At 43.9% G+C, this 12,919-nt stretch overlaps 1 long non-coding RNA gene across 1 annotated transcript; it reads left to right on the top strand.

Moving 5' to 3' along the window:
- Positions 1-343: 343 nt before the first annotated feature.
- LOC144119306 (uncharacterized) lies at positions 344-1,046 on the top strand. Its single transcript, XR_013312322.1, has 3 exons — positions 344-403; positions 664-860; positions 931-1,046. It is a non-coding gene; the product is annotated as an uncharacterized LOC144119306 (long non-coding RNA).
- The last annotated feature ends 11,873 nt before the right edge of the window (positions 1,047-12,919 follow it).

The following is a 12,919-nucleotide window of genomic DNA, read 5'->3' as shown; positions in this document are numbered from 1 at the left end:
CACACCACCAAGCCACCTCATTGAGTAGCTGCATTCCTCACAGTAAATAAAAAAGGCATTTCGTGTAGGGTCAGCTCACATTTATTCACTTAGAAGTAGGTATTCAGTTCTAAGTATTCGTTTTACAAATTATAGCTTGAAGACACCGTGCAAAGGGGCACATAAATTTGCGTTTCGAAGGCATTTGAAACTGTAGAATGTTAGTGTGGTGCTGATTCGACTTTAATAACATTTCAACTTAATGCTGTGTAACAGCACGGCTGTTAATTCTTATAGCATAGGTATCAGATGCTCCTTACGGGAAATGTGTATAAAAATACATACCATAATTTTTTGTTTGTCACAGCTCCTGCAAACACAAGTGCCCCGAAAGAGGCCGGTAGCCTGCCTGCATGGTTCACTGGTATGAGTGCGTCTACAGCTTTTTTCTTTAGTGCCATTTTATTTGCTGTCCAAACAATATATGATGCACTGCATTTGACAATGCTTCAGATGTTGATGTACCGGTTATATCGGGCCTGTATAGAGGAATACGATATATAGGTTTGAAGTTCTAAATACTCGACTGTAGTGCATAGAGTGCTGATGCTCTGCTTTCCACTTAGGAGAGGTCAAATTCGTTTTCTGGATCTTACCTCAAAGTTGCCCTTATTTTGCTTCTAGCCTTCGAAAAGAAAGTTTTTGACAACCAGATGGAAATAATCATCGAGCTGAATAGTTTGAGGTCACTGCTAACTGCAAGCAAAGCAACAAGAGCTTTAGTTTTGCCCCAAGATTGCCCAAAGCTACCTGCGTCAACAGTGGCAGATGTCCAACCAATTGAAGAGTATCTTTCCTCAGAAGGAAACATGGAAGTACTTGTAAGTCTAATTTTTGCTGTTTAAACTCGTCCTCAGCTTTTCTTTAATGTTTGGTATGATGCGTCTGCAGACAAACTACTGCTCAAGATTTGGCGGCACGGATTTTCAAGACACTGTTCGAATTTTGATGCGAAACTTGATGAGCAAAGCAGCATCACTGCGATTCAGTTGGAAAGCATCTCACGGCTGCAAGCACGCATTTGCTGAGCTGAACAACATTAATAACATGATCCTGGGTAAGTGATTGATTACACTGGTGAAGAATTGTCATGCTGTGCTAAACAGGTTGGTCATTTTATCACCCATATATTCTTGAGTAGAACACATTTTCCCAAATGGAGGAAATTCCCAGAGCCCTCCGCTACGGCGTTCCTCATAGCCTGAGTCGCTTTTGCAGAAGGTATCTCATTTTATCCATACGAAGGTATATAGTAATTTTCTGACAACTTTGTCATTACAGAAAATGAATCTACCATTTTGAATATTCTTTCCTTCACAAACTTCTGTTGTTGTTTGCTGTTTTTTATTTATGCAGCAGGTTTTTATCTATGCAGCGTATATGACATTGCAAACATAGTGAAATGTATGAATTTACTTTTAAGTGACCCAAACAGGCCACAGGCTTAACTTGGAGATTTTTATGCTGATTGCATGGGCAGTGGACAGGTGAAAACATGGTTTATTTGCTTTTAGATGAGTGATGGTGATTATGGATTTTTATGCTGCAAGGGCATCTATGGCCAAAGAGCGCCATGGCACAAGGTATTCTCAAATTCTCAAGGTGGGGTCGAAGACCCATTTCCCAAGCATTTCACCTGAAATATGCCGAGCACCAGTCCAAGGGAAAGCTTATACCCATTGTATCACCGGTGGGTGCCCGGCGGCGCTGGAGATCGAACCCCGCACCTCCCACATGCGAGGCGGATGTTCAACCACTTGGCCACCACTGCGGTCCTTTTAGATGAGTACTAAAAAATATGAGGTAGCTGAAGAGCTTGGCTCGCACATATACGGAATTTTTGGTTGCTAGTATGGTGTTTGCATTATTCACCTTGTTAGATTTGCTTGAAAAGTGTAAAAGGAAAATTTAACTTGTGGTTTATTCCAAAATAACTCCGTGGCGCACTGAATTCCAGTTTCAGTGTTTCAGTTCTCCCAGGAACTTTATGAATGTAGGTACGTGAAATGGGTGTAGACATAAATTATGGTTTTAGTAAATTTGTAGGTGTCAGTAATTAGAATGTGACAAGCCGATTGACGAGGCCCATCTATGTTGTGGGCACGTGGCATTGCGAAGGAAAGTTTTTGTTTTTTGCTCACTGTCGTGGCTCAGTGGCTTTGGCATTCAGCTGCTGATCTCAGAGCCGCAGGTTCGATCCAAGCCGCGCTGGCGGCTTTATGATTGAGGCGAAATGAAAAAGTGCTCGTGTGCTGTGCGATTTCAGCATACGTTACCTAGGTGGGCTAGATTACTCTGCAGCCCTCCAATAAGGTGTCCCTCATAGTCCATGTGTTGCTTCCAGGACATTAAACCCCGCAATGTTTTTCTAGGAAAAAAATTTGAAGTGCTTCGAAATTCTACTCTATTCAGTCTACTTTGTCATGAAAAAATTTCGTATTCATTCTTTATTTTGGCACTGCTGTGACATGAACCTAACAAAATGCAGGTTGTAAAAGATTTACCTGTATTTAAGGGTCAATTTGCATGTTGGTGGCAGTGTAGCTGTTTTATTGCCGGTTTAGATTACCTCATTAAAGCAACTTGTTAAAACAATTGCTACTGTATGCTGCATCAGGTGTCATGCAGTTGTAAAAAAAATTGAATTTCTAATACTGCTGGCAATTGTTTAGTGCTATTTATAACGGTACACACAATGCCACATTTTCAGTATATAATGCCCTGATCTTGGCTAAAACATTTATAATTCTATTGTGAAGACATTGAAGACTGCCTACAAATATATAATGGATGCTTTGTACAAAGGACAGATATTCTAGTTTATTGCATGTTACCCTCATTGCTACATGTTATGTTGGATTCAAAGTAAATATTGCAATGGTAATAGAATATAGTGCTGACTATTGTTATGTCCGAGTCTGGACTACAAAGCACTGGATTATTTGGTAGGAATATCACAGCTGAGCAGGTATGAGCCTTTCTGAAGTGGTGGCATTTGTTTTTGCTCTCTTCTTTTATCGTAGCCTGCCTGAGAGCACATTACCCTGACCAAGCATCCCTGAAGAATAGCAGCGCTCTCATAAAGCGCTGGCTGATTGGAGCGCAAGATCGTGAAGGTGGCCGGAGCCAGAGGCGCCAGCCGACTCGAGCAAGGGAGGCATTGAACACAGAAGAATAACACTATTTTTTTGTAAGATTTCACAGTAGGCGTGCGTTTACAGCGACTGGAACTGCTTGTATGCTGATGTCTGCATAAAGGAAGACATTAATAATTGCTGCAAGTTCGTCTTCATTGTGTGTTTCTCCTCAAGATGCCTGTGCATACAGGTCGAGTTCCTCATGACCAAAACTTAGTTTTCGAATGTCATATAGATAAGGTAACCACGATTTGTCATAGATTCACAACCTAGCAGGGCACTGGCTGGCGACTGCAAGGTCGGCATATGGCCTCGGCCCTATGTTGGCAGCCAAAGGTTGGCCGGTGTAAGGCAAATCACCAATCCCAACCTCGGCCCAACCTAGTTTGCCAAGCTAGGGCCAAGGTCAGCCAGGCTGGCAATCGACTTTGGCCCAACATAGGGCCGAGGTCGTTTTTTCAGTTGGGTTATGCCCACGTTTGCAGTACTGGTGAACAACCTTTAACGCCCGTATACTTGGGTTATCGGCTGCGTTGCGGCGAGTCTTAGTTAAGATCGTCCGCGACGCCATCGTCACCGTCCATGACGCACAGGCTGAGAACTTCAATTCCAGTACATGCCAAAACAGCTTGTATTTATCGTAACGATACGAACTCGAAAACACGGCTGCTTCGATGCGCTAGTGGGCTCTTGCTTGTTAAACTACACGCGATCAGGATGCGGCAAGTGCTAGCCCCTGTTGCATATTAGCTAAAGTGAGACACAAGTATCCACGTAGTTTCGTAACGCAGTTGATATCAAGGCAATCCGCTTGTACTGGTCACATATTAAGCTGTTAAGTTTCATGATCTCCGGTGAGCGTGCCAGTGTCGCGCAAATTAATGCATCGCAGCTACTCTCCATCGTGCCAATTGCGTTCAACTTACCCACGATATTCGCAAGCTTGAGATACGGCGCTTTTCTTCGCTGTTTTTGTCGCAACTTAGTGATTTTATCTGGCATCAAACGAAATTGCATTCTGTCAACACCGTCGTCTGCTCTGTTGTCTACTCCGTCGTCTGCTAGGGCATCCGGGTGACTTCAGGGGATCACAGGATCGCAGCTTCTACAAACGACATGCCAGAAAAAGTAACTGAAAGCGCTTTAGTATTCTTAAATAATCTAAAAAATAATTTTTAAAAAATGCAGTGTCTTTGTTGTGAACATAATATAAATATTCATGGTTTAAAAAACAAATTTTTGTGTCGGTTGCAATTTTCCCACGACGCGAAAGCGCAGCCGACGGCGCCATTGCAGCGCAACCGACGCGTCGGGTTTTGTATTATTTGCCTCTTTGAGGCATTGCTTGAGTACTTGTACGGCGGACACGTGTGAAGAACTCATTCAATAGGAAGGTGAGCAGGAGTGTGTTTTGGAAGCCAACGCCCAGGATTACGGCCTGTCAACATTGGCGAGTTTCAACGGTTAAGCCATGAAGAAAGACACCGCTGCGACATATTGTTATCTGTAAAGGGAACGAAGACTCCTGCACGGTTTTACTAAGCCTGGATGAATCGCATGACCGGTGAGTCCCGCTCTGCGTTTCTTTCCTAATGATCTGTATTCACACGCGCTATTTGTATGCGGATATATAGGAATGTGAGTGGAGGTAGTCTGCATACGGTTGCCGCAGCTATAATGCGGCGCCAAAAAAGCCGGGCCTATGGGCACCGTGAAGGAACCCAGGGGGCAGCACTCTCGGCGAACAGGCAGCGCCGCCGGTGGCCGCCGGAGCAAATCCGTTGGGAGAGTCGCGGCCGCCTGGGTCGGTCGAGCGCCTAGTTTTGGGCGGCCGTCGGAAGGTTTTCTGGATTGTTGCAGCAAGGTGGTGGTGATTTGGGCTAGTTGGAGTGACACAGCGATGGACTAACAGTGCGGGAACATGAATACACCAGACAGAGAGACAAGGACGAGCCCTGGCTTTATGCTGGGCGTCTGATTCCAAGTAGCAAAGCACGAGAAACCAGACGACACAAGGAGAAGGGTGCACAAGAGTAAGGAGAAAAGCACAACAAAACCAAGGGGAGGGATAAGAAAACACGATAAATAAAGAAATAGAAAAATACAGAATAAGATTTGCGGCAGCCCCCACGTGTGGTACAACGCGACACAAAGCAAGCCACAAGCACGTCGACCGAACGGGACGGGACGGCCGGAGGGAGATTGTTGTGAGAGGTGGGGACGTACTTAGGAGAAAGCTCTGAAAGCGAAAAGAAAAAAACGCTGCCAAGGAAGTGGCGCTGGAGGAGGAAGGAAAAGGTGAGGAAGAAGAAGAAAAGGAATGAACGGATGGGGAGCTGAAACGGAGAAGTGGAAACAAAATACGAGAAGCTGACGAAAGGTCCGAAAATTCGCGTACGTCGGCCGGCTAGGTTCAAAGATAGAGGCATCTCCCTGTATGTGCGAATAATTCAGGTAACTCACGTAGTATAGAGGCAGAATTATTTTCAATGGTTTTAATTACAAGTCCGGTGGGGCGCATTCTTCTCCTGATGGCAGAAGAGTCTGTAAAGGACGGCATGTAGCGGCGGTCTCCGCAGCGAACATCAACAAGACGCCGTTTGATCATTTTCTCCACATCCCACTGGTATGCGCACATGAGGTCGCTGATCCAGCATACTAGGCAGGCCCTTTACTTACAAATGTTCCGATTGGAACATACAAATTTTAATTTTTTTCTTGCCTTCAAGATACACCTGACTTAAACATTTTTGTTTTCCCGTCTGTATGGTCACAGAGGAAATCATGGCAACTATACAATTTATTATAGTTTTACTTAAAGACTGAATTATTATTGGAAAATGGACACATTTTAGCCTGCGTCGAAGCCGAGTGTTTGTGGGACACTTCCGCGGAAAAAAAGTTACAATCATCAAAACAGATCAAAAGTACTGACAAAGACTTTCTTTACAATTACGGCAGAGCACTGCAACCAGGCAGGAAGAGGAGAGTGAAGGACGGGTAGAAAAAAAATGAGAAGAGGGAGGGGGAGGTTGTCAAACCACTCGAGAAGGAAAATGGCGGTGGAGCTGGAAGAAAGGGTGTAAGTGCGGAGAAAAAAAAGGAGCAAGAAGTGTAAGAACGCAACAAAAAAAAAACTAAACCAAATGAATCTATTCTATGGAAAAGACAAATAAAAAATAACGTTTTGAAATACAATTCTAAGCAAGAGAGACACCAGAAAACAACGCATTGAAATACGGGAAGCTGATCAAAACCTTACATCGGCCAACTTGCCAGGTACGCACAAGAAGCGGCATTTCTTGGTAGACGGAACAATGACGTAGTCTTGTGCAGTAATTTCAAAGGGTTATGTTGAATATTTTTTTTGTTCAGAAATGACAGCAAAGATTGGTGCCTGACACCGGCGCCGGCTACTTCTTTTCACATATTGGAAGAAATTACTTGAATTGGGGACCTAAATATCAAGCAAACACAATATACACACTATGAATCTGGTGATGCGGTTTTCGTATTTGACGTTCACTGCAGCGAACGCCAACGGGCCAGTTCATTACTTTTTCTACATGATGTCGGTGCTTACGTATGCTATAGCGGACACAGTGACCTGTTCGGAGAATATAAAAAAAACCACAGGTTAATTGAGCGTTATAGAATAACCGTTTACGTTAACGTTTATAGAAGAACCGCGTTATAGAATAACCGTTTACCGTTTACGCGTCTGGTGGTGCGCGCCACCAGATGCGTTCTGTGGTTTCTAGTGCAGGCCGCTTCCTTCTGTCGGGTAGGCCAAATGGGAACAGAAAATACGAGGGCATTATTGCGGAATAGCTCGATTCTATTCAGAGGGCGAGAAAAATTACGAATGCAGGGGTTTGTCGAGTGCCTTCTTTTTGTCTCTTTGGGAACAACGTCATGCGGTGAATACTGACATGATCATTGCCGGCTCACTGCCCGTCCGGACGAGAGCCATTAACTGTTCCTCTCGCTTTTCTTCGTAGAACTTGTTTGCGGAAATGAAAAACATTGGTCCTGGTGAGAGCAAGTGTGTGCTATTGCAGACTCTTGCGCAGCAATTCATCTGTGACCACAGAATATCCCCAAAACAACGAGCGAAGGATGACTACGACGCGCTCCCGGGGAGTTTTGCCGCATCTGAGCTGCGCGCGCCCGCACACGTGTCCCACCCGGTCTGCCCATTCTGCTGCGAGGGGAGCGCATAGCGCCGGAGTTACTACTGCACGGTGCCTATATCCTGCATGACAAGTGTTGTTCTCATTGTCTTTATGTGCGTTTATGTTATGTGTCTCGCGTGCCCTGGTAAATAAAAATGGCACCAGATATCACAACAGAGTTTCGCTGTCGCTTGCTAGCGCTTCGACACTCAGTGCAAAAGCATGGATTTGCACTGCGTAGAAGACGATGAGCGAGAAGTGCCGCGCGACGGAGCGCTCGCTCTAGGCCAGCTGCGATCAGACACCGCACTATTTTTTGCTCAGGGTTGGTACTTATCGGATTAGTGCTTGTGCCTTAATATTCGTTATACTAAATTATTCTGAGAAAGTGACCGCATGTAAAAGGCTGGTGCATATTCCTCGCCTTGTCATTTGTAAACTTTTCTGTGCTTCCCCAATGAAACAGGATTTTAGGCAGTGTTATGTCAAAGTTAATCAATCTTGGGTCTCCTGAGCTGCAAGCGTTGATGCTTCCCCTCCTTCTGAGCACTGCGAGCTGTCGGGGATGCAACTGCACACTTATTTAGGATTTCTACCTTTTTGCTATATCCCTCGCTTTTACGGCCCGCATTCAAGTCTTTCGCCATTGTTGATGGTTTTTTTGTTACTTATTTTCACTTTGTAATTTATTCTTGGTTGCGTGCCATCAGCTGTAGTGCCGGCGATTCTCCGAGCTCGGAACTCTTCCCAGGCACGGGATCCTACCCACAGACCTCACTTCGCCGGACTCACAAGTGTTCTTTGGTATTTTTTTGTTTCTCTTGCCCTTACTTGCATTGTCAGTCGACAAATTTGTGCAACTTTTAATTGTATGCAGATTTGTTAAATGCGCTAGCAATTTTTCTATGATTCTAAGCTGTGCTGGGAGATATCAAGCTTCTTGCTATTGAAGGCATGCTTTTTTCCATTCTAACTTCTCAATTAACCAGGGCAGACTGGTTGCAACTTTCAATTTAATACCTAGACATTGGTGCAAGGCACCATGATAGGAATAATGAAAACCTGCACATCCTATTTTCAAATTGGTGTGCAGTATTTCAGCCAGCTCATCTTTCAGTGTGGTCATAACAGTCATTGTGACTCTTCTCATAGAATGTATATTCTACATAAAATCTGTTCATTTGTTTTGTCATGGGCTAGCTCATTGGTTTGTTATTTCCTTATATTACGTCTAAATTTAGTTTTTAAAGCATTAGACGATTTCCTCTCTTGTCATTCATGACATGGCTACAGCCACTGACAGCTGTTGCTCTGGATGCATATATTTGCAGTTGCCAGCGGCCAGCATCTAGTGGGCCATGCGTGCTTCCTGCCTTCGGCTGTGTCATCCGTCCTGATCCGTTCATGGTAGTTATTCTTTTTTAGTGATGCATATTTTAGCTGCCTGTTTAGAAACATATTTTCAACATAGGCTTGCAGCTAGGTTTAGAAATGCATACAAACTCTAAATGCACTTCACAGCAGTACCTCAGCTTATAAATACCGGAACTGTAGACTTGTACAAAATATAGTCGCTGATGTAGCTCTTGACGCAGCTGCTGTTAACATAAACGTGCTTTGACATTGCACACCTGTTGCCTGGTATGCATATGTGTCCTCGAAAAGGACCTATATGTTCCTTTATCTCTTTTAAAACGTTGTGCTGTGTACAATGATGGTTTACCAGTATTTCTGATACAGACACCAATTTGTCAGTCAGTAACGTAACATTGCACGATGACACCAATTCTTGTATGGCATAGCATCCTTGCAATGCACTGGGCAAACTGCTGTCAGCACTGATTTATTGTGGTTTATTGCCATAGAATATGGTTATACTGCACAGTTTGTACCTCTACCTTCTTAAAGCTGCATCTTTGAAAAATTTAAAATTAGTTGAAGGAAAATTCAAGGAAATGTAACAGTAACTGTCTCACATTTTGGTGGACACTTGAATCGTGATATAAGGGAGGGATATAGAAGGGAAATAATGAAGAGCTGCCCTAGCGGAGGGCTGATGCCCATGTTAGATGCCCCTCTTTAGTTAAACATACCTCGCAATTAACGCATTTGGTGCAAAACAAACATGGGACTTGCACGCTCACGAGCGCCCTCATGTCAGTAAAACAGATTGCCAATGTTGCCGTATCTTAGAGCCTTGCTCTTAAAAGCGCAGCTGAGTGCTGCTCAAAGTTGAGAGCAAAAATATGTCTACTTTTCCTCATGTGCAGTCTGCGGTGCTGGTGCCATTTGCAATGGTGATTGACATTGAGTCGCATGATGCGCAGTCCGCTCCTGGAGTTAGTGATTTTGTCTGTGGTGGGAATGTGCTGTTAAAATTAGTGCAGTCAATGGTTCTCCAGTTCATTTTAGGTAACTGTATCCTGTGCCACATGCTACCACCCTTTTTCCTCAAATTTCCTAATCTCATTTAGCCATCTGATTGCCACCCATTCATGCATTCACCTACTCTTGGAATCCTCCCAGTGCTTTAGTAGCTCTCTGCATAACACATTCATTGCACTTCCTCTTTTTTCAATTTAGTCAAGATATCTCTGTTCCTGTTTCTTGCATAAGCATAAGAGGTGACTCAAGTGCACCATCTGGGCTTGTGATGCAATGTGTAGGGCCCTTCGTTTTTGGGTAAAACCTGGTTTCTCCCGACTGTTGCACCAAAAAAGATTCTTAAAGATCAGGTTCAACCCAATTTCTGTGCAAATGTGCCTTTAAGAAAGTATAGTTTGAAGGTGCACAAACCGAAGAACTGCTGGAGTGTAGTGGATGTCACATAATTCTTCTTACAGATTTTTAAACAATTCTGGTTATTTTATTTCCCTTTTAATATTTATTTTTTGTCGGTTGCTTATAATTTTTGGATAAATTGAAAACTACATGCACTGACTGGTATTTCATTCCAATAATTATACCCATTATTATGAAGCTGCGTTGGAAGGCAGGTGTGCATTTTGTATGCGTGCTTTGAATTTCAGTGAATTTTTCTGCAATGCAAAATGGAGGACAGATCTCTGCTGTGCGAGTATTTTGCAATGGAGTGAAAGTAGCTGGAGCAGCATTTGTTACTGTGTCACCCAGCCAAAAGTTCTCCCACAGACCACTGAGCTTCTGAATACCTATGGCTTAAAGCTCGAAGCTCTGGTTGCCCTTTACGAGGTTTTCTGCATTAACGAGTGCAAACCCAAGGGCTCAGAGCTAACAAGCATTTGAAACCATAGAGCTATACACAGTAGTGTTGGGACCGTGCCGCAATTCAGTGTGAATTAGGGTGCGATAAACGTGGTTTACTGTAGAAAGCTAGTGTGAAAAAATAGTTGCGCTCGCAGAAACCGTTTTTTTTTGTTAGTCGGGTATTGAAACAAAGCAATGCATGTAAAATCTGATATCTCGCTGATCCCTCAATTTTGTTCCAGCTAAAGACCAAGAGTTGCATGGAAGTGTTGCAAGCAACCAAGTTGCGTGTGATTTGTGCCAGGGACCTGGAGCAGGCTGGGAAATTAGTGGATGGCCAGTGTATTCACTCAGTAAGGCAAGCTTTTTCTGTAAGTACAGTTTTTGGCATGGCATTGCTTAGGGATGCATGCGCTAAACTGACTACTCTACACCTGCCCATGCTTCATGAACATTGAAGTACATGAAAAAAATTGATTGCCGAAAACAAATTGCCGCTTCTGTTATGTTTTTTCAGGAAAGTATTTGCCATTTAAAGGGGTCAGTGTGCTGTGAAAATCTTAAAAAATATGTGCTTGTTGTGGCTTTTTTTTTAAATTTCTCCTTCCACGTCGATGTTGGCCTGACCTTGTAGCTTGTCTGCATGAGATTGGCTGCTACCTACAGTTCGCTTTTTTGTTGCTCCTTTATTGCCTGTCACATTCTTTGCGTGGCAGTGTCATGCAGTTTGGGAAGCAATCTGATCTGATTTCTGCATTGGCCTGAAGTGCAAGCTTCTGCATGTGGGGCAAGTTCATGGTGTCCCCTTGTTTGCTGTAACTGCAGTTTGGCCATGAGGGTTAGTCCTTTTTTATTTTGATGCAGTGTCATATACTTCATGCATAAATTAATGAAGAAAGCACTATTTTATGTAATAAATGCACATTCATTATAGCTGCGGCCATTATAAGTGCGCTTGACTCTAAAATGGCTGTCTTCCGGCATTCAGTGTTACATCTTAAAACCAGCCGGAAGACCCAACACAGGAGAAGAGATGAGCACAAGACGAGGCTGGTCTAACAACTGAAATTTTATTGAAGAAAAGCGGCAAAAGACGACCTGCAAAGAGATTCACACGCGCAAAACCCCAAAGCAGTGAGAGGGCAAAAAACAATCGAAAGGCACTGACGTACTAGTAAACCATCTAAAAAACTAATTCCTTACAGTGAAGGTTCACCGATCGTTTAACCAGGCACATGTTTTTAGCCTTACCGATGTAGTAAGCCTCAACTATATGAGGACAGATTTATCACTTGCCTAAGCCACAGATGTGCCGCGGAAATCAGGCGTGCAAAGATAAAGGTCGTCCTCCGATTGCATTCACAAGATTGAACGTGCAGTGTCAGGTGAAAATTCGCCTCCTCTCTATACAGTGAAAGTGCTCTCAGCCAGGCGCACATTCAGATATCTGCTTGTCTGCCCATAGTAGTTTCAGCTACGAGGCAGTGGAACGCAAAAAACCTGTTTACTTTTGGAAGTGGTGGACATTTTTATCTGCCACTGTGCATAGCGGACGATTACCCGTAGTTGTATCAAGCCTAGTTTGAACGGAGAAGCAAAGGGCTCCTACCTCACTTTTAGATGTGAAGACAACAGGAACATCATACTTTGGTGCAACTTTCTTCGGACGGTGCGAAGTGGCGTGGAGGTAAGATATAGAGCCCGCCTTTTTGTGCTGCTCAAGTACGTCAGCATCATGCGAATGGTGTTCCGTTACCCCGAGAGTAAAAACACACTCTGACAGGTGCGCGAGATGGGCAAGTGGGAACCCAGGTGCCATTGGCTTGGAAACCTGCTCCGAGAATGCATTCTAAACACTGTGATGGCATGACTTCCATAAAGCGGTCGTGATGCATGCGATTGCCAACGTGTCCTTCACCAGCCTCGAGTGGTTCTACTCATAGCTAAGAGGCTTCCGGATCTTGGGCTGTGGCACCAACATAAGTGGTTGTCCGCAAAGCGCAGGTCTAAGTCAAGAAGCTACATACGGTTATGCTTAGTTAAATTCAGACGTAAAAGATAGGCTTTGACCGCATGCCTAAAGATTTCTAAAAAGTCTTGTACCAACTTATCTGAGCCCTCCTTGTGCAAATAAATTAGGTAGCTATCAACATAACGAAATGCTACTATGCCGAGGTCTTCCAGACGGCTTTTACGCGGTATCGACTCTGGACAGAACAATGTCGCGGAGGAACGGTGCGACCTGGGACCCTCTGCATATACCTGATTTCTGATGTAAATACCGCCTTGCCAACTCACAAAAGTGGAGTTCTGTGGAGTTCTAGTTTCTTGTGGACAGCAACC

The sequence above is a fragment of the Amblyomma americanum genome, chromosome 2 (assembly GCF_052857255.1).
Source record: "Amblyomma americanum isolate KBUSLIRL-KWMA chromosome 2, ASM5285725v1, whole genome shotgun sequence".
Classification (NCBI taxonomy): domain Eukaryota; kingdom Metazoa; phylum Arthropoda; class Arachnida; order Ixodida; family Ixodidae; genus Amblyomma; species Amblyomma americanum.
The sequence above is the reverse complement of the archived record's forward strand: the minus strand, read 5'-3'. Positions and strand labels throughout refer to the sequence as shown.